Here is an 8,995-nt window from a genome sequence, read left to right on the forward strand (position 1 = left end):
CGGTTTACTGTGAGGGTGAGGGTTAGGTTTAGGGTGAGGGTTAGGGTTAGGGTTAGAGTGAGGGATATTGTTAGTGTTATGGTTAAGGTTAAGTTTAGAGTGAAGGTGAGGCTGAGGGTGAGATTTAGGGTTAGGGTTAAGGTGAGGTTTAGGGTTAGTGTTAGGGTTAGGGTTAGGGTGAGGGTTAGGGTGAGGGTGAGGTTTAGGGTTAGAGTTAGCGTTACTGTTAGTGTTAGGGTTAGGGTGACAGTGCTCTCACTGTTAGGTTTAGGCTTAAGCTTAGGTTTAGGCTTAGGCTTAGGCGGAGCTTGAGGGTGAGGGTTAGGGTTTGGGTTAGTGTGAGGGTTAGGGTGAGGGTTAGGGTTAGGATGAGGTTTAGGGTGAGGGTGAGGGTTAGGATTAGTGTTAGGGTTAGGGTTAGGTTGAGAATGAGGTTTAGGGTTAGAGTTAGGATTAGGGGGAAGGTTAGGTTGAGGTTTAGTTTTAGGGTTAGTGTTAGGGTTAGGGTTAGGGTGAGGGTTAGGTTGAGGTTTAGGGTTAGGGTTAGGGTTAGGATTAGTATTAGGTTTAGTGTGATGGTGAGTGTGAGGGTTAGGGTTAGGCTTAGGCTTAGGCTTAGGGTTAGGCTGAGCATGAGGATGGGGGTGAGGATTAGGGTTCGGGTGATGGTTAGGTTTATCGTTAGATTGAGGGTTATGATGAGGGTTAGGGTTAGGATTAGGGTTAGGGAGAGGGCTAGGGTGAGGTTGAGGTTTAGGGTTATTTTTAGCCTTAGGCTTAGGGTTATTCTGAGGCTGACGTTGAGGGTGAGTGTTAGGGTTAGTGTTAGGGTTAGGGTTAGGGTGAGGGTTAGTCTGAGGGTGATTGCTAGGCTGGTCATTAATGACAGGGTTAGGATTAGGGATAGGGTTAGTTTTAGGATTAGGTTTAGATTGAGGGTGTGTGTGAGGGTTAGGGTTAGGGTTAGGCTTAGGCTTAGGGTTAGAGTGAGTGTTAGGTTTAGGGATCGGTTTAGGCTGAGAGTGAGGGTTAGGGTTAGGGTTAGGCTGAGTGTGAGGGTGAGGTTTAGGGGTTAGGGTTAGTGTGAAAGTTAGGGTTATGAGGAGGGTTATGGTTAGATTGAGGTTTAGGGTTAAGTTTAGGCTTAGGGTGAGGGCAAGGGTGAGAGTGAGGGTTAGGGTTAGGGTTAGGTTGAGTTTTTGGTGAGGGTGAGGTTTAGGGTTAGGGTTAGGGTGAGTTTAAGGGTTATGGTTAAGGTTACCGTTTTAGCGAGGGTGAGGGTTAGGGTTAGATTTAGGGTAGGATGAGGGTTAGGGTGAAGGTTAGGGTGAGGGTTAGGTTTAGTGTTAGTGTTAAGGGTAGGGTTAGGATGAGGGTTAAGGTGAGGGTGAGGGTTAGGGTAAGGTTTAGGATTAGGATTAGTGTTAAGGTGAGGGTGAGTATGCGGGTTAGTGTTAGGGTTAGTATTAGGGTTAGGGTGAGGGTGAGGGTTAACTTTAGGGTTAGGTTTAGAGTGAGAGTTAGGGTGATGTTTCGGCTGTGCGTGATTGCTAGGGTGGTGGTTAATATGAGGGTTAGGGTTAGGGATATGGTTAGGTTTAGGATTAGGTTTAGATTGAGGGTGAGTTTGAGGGTTAGGGTTAGGGTTAGGCTTAGGCTTAGAGTTAGAGTGAGTGTTAGGGTTAGGGTTTGGTTTAGGGTGAATGTGATGGTTAGGGTTAGGGTTAGGGTGAGGGTGAGGGTGATGGTAAGGGTTAGGGTTAGTGTGAAAGTTATGGTTATGGTGAGGGTTATGGTTAGGGTGAGGGTTAGGGTTAGGTTTAGGCTTAGGGTGAGGGCTAGGGTGAGAGTGAGGTTTAGGGTTAGGGTTAGGGTGAGTTTTAGGGTGAGGGTGAGTTTTAGGGTTAGGGTTAAGGTGAGTTTTAGGGTTATGGTTAGGGTTAGGGTTAAGGCGAGTGTGAGGGTTAGGGTTAGATTTAGGGTTAGGGTTAATGTTAGTGTTAGGGGCAGTGAGAGTTAGGGTGAGGGTTAGGGTTAGTGTTACTGTTAGGGGCAGGGTTAGGAAGAGGGTTAGGGTGAGGGTGAGGGTTAGGATAAGTGTTAGGATTAGGATTAGGGTTAAGGTGAGGGTGCATGTTTGTGTTAGTGTTAGGGTTAGTATTAGGTGTAGGGTGAGGTTGACTGTTCGCTTTAGGGTTAGGTTTAGAGTGAGTGTTAGGGTGAGGGTTAAGGTGAGGGTTAGGGATAGGATTAGAGTTAGGATATGTGCTAGGATGATCGACAGTGTTAGGGTTAGGTTTAGAGTGAGAGTTATGGTGAGGGTTAGGTTTAGGGTTAGTGTTAGGTTTAGAGTTGGTGTTAGGGTTAGGATTAGGTTTACGGTGACTGTGGGTGTGACAGTTAGGGTTAGGGTTAGTGTTAGGCTTAGGGTTAGGCTGAGGCTGAGGGTGAGGATGAGGGTTAGATTTAGGATGAGATTTGGTTTAGGTTTAGAGTGAGGGTTAGGGTGAGGGTTAGGGTTAGGATTAGGGTTAGGGTATGTCCTAGGGTGAGGATTAGGGTTAGGGTTATTTTAAGTGTAAGGTTTAGCACTAGGGTTAGGGTGAGGGTTAGGGTTAGGGTGAGGGTTTGGGTTAGGGTTAGAGTTACTGTGAGGGTGAGTTTTAAGTTTAGGTTTAGGGTTATTGTTATTCTTAGGGTGAGGGTTAAAGTTAAGGTTAAGGTTAAGGTAAGGGTGAGGGTGAGGGTGATGTTGATGGTTAGTTTTAGGGTTGGGATGAGGTTTAGAGTTATGGTTACTGTTAGGGTGAGGGTGAAGTTTAGGGTTAGTTTTAGGTTTAGGGTTAGGGTTAGTGTGAGTGTTAGGGTTACATTTAATATTATGGTTAGGGTTATGGTGAGGGCTAGTGTGAGGGTGAGCATTAGGGTTAGGGTTAGGCTTAGGCTTAGTGTTAAGCTGAGGGTGGGGGTGAGGGAAAGGGTTAGGCTTAGGCTTAGGGTTAGGCTGGGGGTGAGAGTGAGGGTTAGGTTTAGGGTGAGGGTGAGTTTTAGGGTTAGGGTTAGCGTTAGGGTGCGGATTAGTGTGAGGGTTAGGGTTAGGGTTAGTTTTACGTTTACGGTGAGAGTGAGGGTGACTGTGATGGTTAGGCTTAGCCTTAGGCTTAGGCTTATGCTTAGGCCGAGCTTGAGGGTGAAAGTGAGGGTGAAGTTTAGGGTGATTGTTAAGGTTTTAGGGTTAGGTTGAGGGTTAGGGTTAGGGTTAGGGTGAGGTTTACGTTTAAGTTTAGGGCTAGGGTGAGTGCTAGGGTGAGCGTGAGGGTAAGGGTTAGAGTTAGGGTGCGGTTTAGGGATAGGGATAGGTTTATGGTTAGGGTGAGTGTTAGGGTGAGGATTACGGTGAGGGTGAGGGTTAGGGTTAGAGTTAGGGTTAGGGTTAGGGTGAGGGTGATGGTGAGGGTTAGATTAGGGTTAGGGTTAGTGTTATTGTTAGTGTTATGTTTAGGTTTAAGTTTACAGTGAGGGTGAGGCTGAGGGTGAGTGTTAGGTTTAGGGTTAGGGTGAGATTTAGCTTAGGGTTAGGGTAAAGGTTAGGATAAGGGTTTGGGTTAGTGTTAGGATTACGGTGAGCGTGAGTGTTAGGTTTAAGGTGATGGTTATTGTTACTGTTAGGTTTAGGGTTAGAATTATGGCGAAGGTGAGGGTGAGTGTGAGGGTTAGGGTTAGGGTGAGGTTTAGGGTTAGGGTTAGGTTTAGGGTGAGGGTGAGGGTGAGGTTTAGGGTTAGATTTAGGGTTAGGGTGAGGTTTAGGGTTAGGGTTAGTGTTAGGGTTAGGGTTAGGGTGAGGGTTAGTATGAGGGTGAGGGTTAGGGTGAGGGTTAGAGTTAGGGTTAGGATTAGGATTAGGGTGAGTGTTAGGGTGAGTGTTTGGGTTAGGCTTAGGGTTAGGGTTAGGATTAGCATTAAGCTGAGAGTGAGGGTGAGGGTGAGGTTTAGGGTTAGGGTTTGGGTTAGGCTTAGCGTTTGGGTGAGAGTTAGGGTTAGGGTGAGATTTATGATGAGGATTAGGTTTAGGATTAGTGTTAGGGTTAGGGTGAGGGTGAGGGTTCGGATGAGGGTGATGCTTAGGATTAGGGTTAGGGTGAGGGTGAGGGTGAGTTTTAGGGTTAGATTTAGGGTTAGGTAAGGGATAGGGAGAGGTTTAGGGTTAGGGTTAGTGTTAGTTTTAGGGTTAGGGTGAGGGTTAGTGTTAGGTTGAGGGTAACTATTAGGGTGAGGGTTAGGGTTATGGTGACGGTTATGGTTACAATGAGGGTTAGGGTTAGGTTTAGGGTTATTGTTAGGGATAGGGTATGGTTATTGTGAGGGTTAGGGTTAGGTTTACGGTGAGGTTTATATTAAGGGTTAGGGTTAGAGTTAGTGTTAGGGTGAGGGTGAGGTTTAGGGTTAGAGTTAGCATTAGTGTTAATGTTAGGGTTAGTGTGAGGGTTAGTGTGAGGGTTAGGGTTAGGGTTAGGGTGAGTGTTAGGATGAGGTGTAGGGTTAGGATTAGGGTTAGGGTGAGCACTAGGGTGATGGTTAATGTGAGGGTTAGTGTTAGGGATGGGGTTAGGTTTAAGATTAGCTTTAGATTGTGGGTGAGTGTGAGGGTTAGGGTTAGGTTTAGGGTTAGGGTTAGAGTGAGTGTTAGGGTTAAGATTTGGTTTAGGGTGAGTTTGAGTGTTAGGGTTAGGGTTAGGGTGAGGGATAGGGTGAGGTTTAGGTTTTAGATTAGGGCTAGGGTGAGTGCTAGGGTGACGGTGAGGGTTAGGGTTAGAGTTAGGGTGCGGTTTAGGGATAGGTTTAGGTTTAGGGTTAGGGTGAGTGTTAGGCTGAGGGTTACGTTGAGGGTGAGGGTTAGGTTTAGGGTGAGGTTTATGGTTAGGTTGAGGTTGAAGGTAAGATTAGCGTAGGGTTATTGTTATTGTTAGTGTTATGGTTAGGTTTAAGTTTACAGTGAGGGTGAGGCTGAGGGTGAGGGTTAGGTTTAGGGTTAGGGTGAGGTTTAGGTTAGGGTTAGGGTAAGGGTTAGGGTGAGGCTTTGGGTCAGGTTTACGATTATGGTGAGGGTGAGTGTTAGGTTTAGGGTGAGGGTTAATGTTATTGTTAGGGTTAGGGTTAGAGTTACGGTGAAGGTGAGGGTGAGTGTGAGGGTTAGGGTTAGGGTGAGGTTTAGGGTTAGGGTTAGGGTTAGTGTTAGGGTTAGTGTGAGGGTGAGGGTTAGGATGAGGTTGAGGGTTAGGGTGAGGTTTAGAGTTAGGGTTAGGATTAGGATTAGGGTAAGTGTTAGGGTGAGTGTTTGGGTTAGGCTTATGGTTAGTGTTAGGCTTAGCGTTAAGCTGAGGGTGAGGGTGAGGGTGAGGATTAGGGTTAGGTTTTCGGTTAGGGTTAGCATTTGGGTGAGATTTAGTGTTAAGGTTAGGGTGAGAGTTAGGATGAGGATTAGGGTTAGGATTAGTGTTAGGGTTAGGTTTAGTTTGAGGTTTAGGATGAGGTTGATGTTTAGGATTAGGGTTAGCGTGAGAGTGAGGGTGAGTTTTAGGGTTAGAGTTAGGGTTAGGGTGAGGGATAGGGTGAGGTTTAGGGTTCGGGTTAGTGTTAGGTTTAGGGATAGGGTGAGGGTTAGTGTTAGGGTGAGGGTTAGGTTTAGGGTTAGGATTAGGATTAGGGTTAGTGTGAGGGTGAGTATGAGGGTTAGGATTAGGTTTAGGTTTAGGCATAGGGATAGGCTGTGGGTGAGGGTGAGGGTGAGGGTTAGGGTTAGGGTGAGGTTGCGGTTTAGGGTTAGAGTTAGTGTTAAGTTGATGTTTAGTGTGAGGGTTAGTGTTAGGGTTAGAGTTAGTGTTAGGGTTAGGGTTAGGGTTAGGGTTAGGTTGAGGGTTAGGTTTAGGGATAGGGTTAGGTTTAGGATTAGGTTTTTGGTGAGGTTGACTGTGAGGGTTATGGTTATGGTTATGATTAGGCTTCGGGTTAGGTTTAGGGTGAGGTTTTTGTTTAGGGTTAGGGTTAGAGTTAGGGTTAGGGTGAGGGTGAGGTTTAAGGGTAGAGTTAGCGTTAGTGTTTGTGTTAGGGTTAGGGTGAGGTTTAGGGTTAGGATGAGTGTTATTATGAGTGTTAGATTTAAGATTAGGATTAGGTTGAGGGCTAGCATAAGAGTTTGGGTTAGGGTTAGGGTTAGGGAGAGGTTTAGGATTAGGATTAAGTTTAGGCATAGGGTGAGGGTTAGGGTTAAGGTTATGATGAAGGTGAGGGTTAGGGTAAGGTTGAGGGTTAGGATTAGGTCTAGGTTTAGGGTGAGGTTTAGGGTTAGGGTGAGGGCTAGGGTGAGGGTGAGGTTTAGGGTTAGGGTGAGGTTTAGGGTTAGAGTGATGTTTAGGTTTAGTCTGAGAATTAGTGTTAGGGTTAGTGTTAGTGTTAGGGTGAGGGTAAGTGTTAGGGTGAGGTTTAGGGTTATTTTGACATTTATGGTTACAATGAGGGTTAGGGCTATATTTAGGATTATTGTTAGGGTTAGGGTTAGGGTTTCGGTTACTGTGAGGGTGAGGGTTACGGTTCGGTTTAGGGTGAGGTTTATATTAAGGGTTAGGGTTAGAGTTCGGGTTAGGGTGAGGGTGTGGTTTAGGGTTAGAGTTAGCGTTAGTGTTAGTGTTAGAGTTAGGGTGAGGGTTAGTGTCATGTTTAGGGTTAGGCTTAAGCTTAGGGTTAGGCTTTGGCTTAGGCCAAGAGTGAGGGTGAGGGTTAGGGTTAGGGTTAGGTTGAGAGTTAGGATTAGGGTTAGGGTGAGTGTTAGGATGTGGTGTAGTGTTAGGATTAGGGTTAGGGTGAGCGCTAGGGTGATGGTTAATGTGAGGGTTAGGTTTAGGGATAGGGTTAGGTTTAGGATTAGGTTTAGATTGAGGGTGAGTGTGAGGGTTAGTGTTAGGGTTAGGCTTAGGCTTAGGGTTAGTGTGAGTGTTAGGGTTAGGTTTTGGTTTAGGGTGAGGTTGAGGGTTATGGTTAGGGTTAGGGTTAGGGTGAGGGTGAGGGTGAGTGTTAGGGTTAGGGTGAGGACTAGGGTGAGGCTGAGGGTTAGGGTTTGGGTGACGTTTAGGGTTAGTGTGAGGATTAGTGTTAGGGTTAGGGTTAGTGTTAGGTTGAGGGTTAGTGTTAGGGTGATGGTTAGGGTTAGGTTTAGGGTTATGGTTAGAATGAGGTTTAGGGTTAGGTTTAGGATTATTGTTAGGGTTAGGGTTAGGGTTAGTGTTACAGTGAGGGTGATGGTTAGGGTTAGGTTTAGGGTGAGGTTTTTGTTTAGGGTTAGGGTTAGAGTTAATGTTAGGGTGAGGGTGAAGTTTAGGGTTAGAGTTAGCGTTAGTGTTTGTGTTAGGGTTAGGGTGACAGTTAGTGGGAGGGTTAGGGTTAGGCTTAGGCGGAGCATGAGGGTGAGGGTTAGGGTTAGGGTTAGTGTTAGGGTTAGGGTGAAGGTTAGGGTTAGGATGAGGTTTAAGGTGATGGTGAGGGTTAGGATTAGGGTTAGGGGTAGGATCATTGTTAGTGTTAAGGTCATGGTGACGTTTGCAGTGAGGGTGTGGCTGAGGGTGAGGGTTAGGTATAGGATTAGTGTTAGGATTAGGATAAGGGTTAGGATTAGTGTTATTGTTAGGGTGAGGGTTAGAGTTACATTGAGGGTGAGGGCGAGGGTAAGGGTGAGGGTTAGCATTAGGATTAGGGTGAGGTTTAGGGCTAGGGTTAGGATTAGGTTTAGGATGAGTGTGAGGTTTAGGGTTAGAGTTAGGGTTAGGGAGATGTTTAGGGTGAGAGTTCGGGTTAGGGTTAATGTTAGGGTTAGGGTTAGGGTGAGGGTTAGTTTTAGGTTTAGGGTTAGGGTTAGCATTAGGGTTAGGGTTAGCATTAGTGTTAGGATTAGTGTTAGGGTGACGGTGAGTGTGAGGGTTAGCGTTAGGGTTAGGCTTAGGCTTAGGGTTAGGCTGAGGGTGAGGTTGGGGGTGAGGATTAGGGTTCGGGTGATGGTTAGGGTTAGGGATAGGTTCAGTTATAGGATGAGAGTAAGGGTTAGGATTAGGTTTAGGGTGAGGGTGAGGGTTAGGGTTAGGCTTAGGGTGAGGGCTAGGGTGAGAGTGAGGGTTAGGATTAGGGATAGGGTGAGTTTAGGGTGAGAGTGAGGTTTAGGGTTAGGATTAGGGTGAATTTAGGGTTATGGTTAGGGTTACCGTTTAGGCGAGGGTGATGGTTAGGGTTAGATTTAGGGTTAGGGTGAGGGTTAGGTTGAGGGTTAGGGTTAGTGTTAGTGTTAACGGTAGGTTTAGGATGAGGGTTAGGGTGAGGTTGAGGGTTATGGTAAGGGTTAGGATTAGGATTAGAGTTAAGGTAAGGTGAGTGTGAAGGTTAGTGTTAGGGTTAGTATTAGGGGTAGGGTGAGGGTGAGGGTTAACTTTAGGGTCGGTTTATAGTGAGGGTTAGGGTGAGGTTTAGGCTGAGGGTGATTCCTAGGGTGGTGGTTAATATGAGGGTCAGGGTTAGGGATAGGGTTAGGTTTAGGATTAGGTTTAGATTGAGGGTGAGTGTGAGGGTTAGGGTTAGGGTTAGGGTTAGGCTTAGGGTTAGAGTGAGTGTTAGGGTTAGGGTTTGGTTTAGGGTGAAGGTGAGGGTTAGGGTTAGGGTTAGGGTGAGTGTGAGGGTGAGGGTTAGGTTTAGGGTTAGTTTGAAATTTAGGGTGATGATAAAGGTTATGGTTAGTGTGAGGGTTAGGGTTAGAGTTAGGCTTAGGGTGAGGGCTAGGGTGAGTGTGAGGTTTAGGGCTAGGGTTAGGGGGAATTTTAGGGTGAGGGTGAGGTTTAGGGTTAGGGTTAGGGTGAGTTTTAGGGTTATGGTTAGGGTTAGGTTTAAGGCGAGTGTGACGGTTAGGGTTAGATTTAGGTTTAGGGTGAGGGTTAGAGTGAGGTTTAGGGTTAGTGTTAGT

The sequence above is a fragment of the Dipodomys merriami genome, unplaced genomic scaffold, assembly GCF_024711535.1.
Source record: "Dipodomys merriami isolate MVZ:Mamm:240054 unplaced genomic scaffold, mDipMer1.0.p SCAF_115, whole genome shotgun sequence".
NCBI classification, from domain to species: Eukaryota; Metazoa; Chordata; class Mammalia; order Rodentia; family Heteromyidae; genus Dipodomys; species Dipodomys merriami.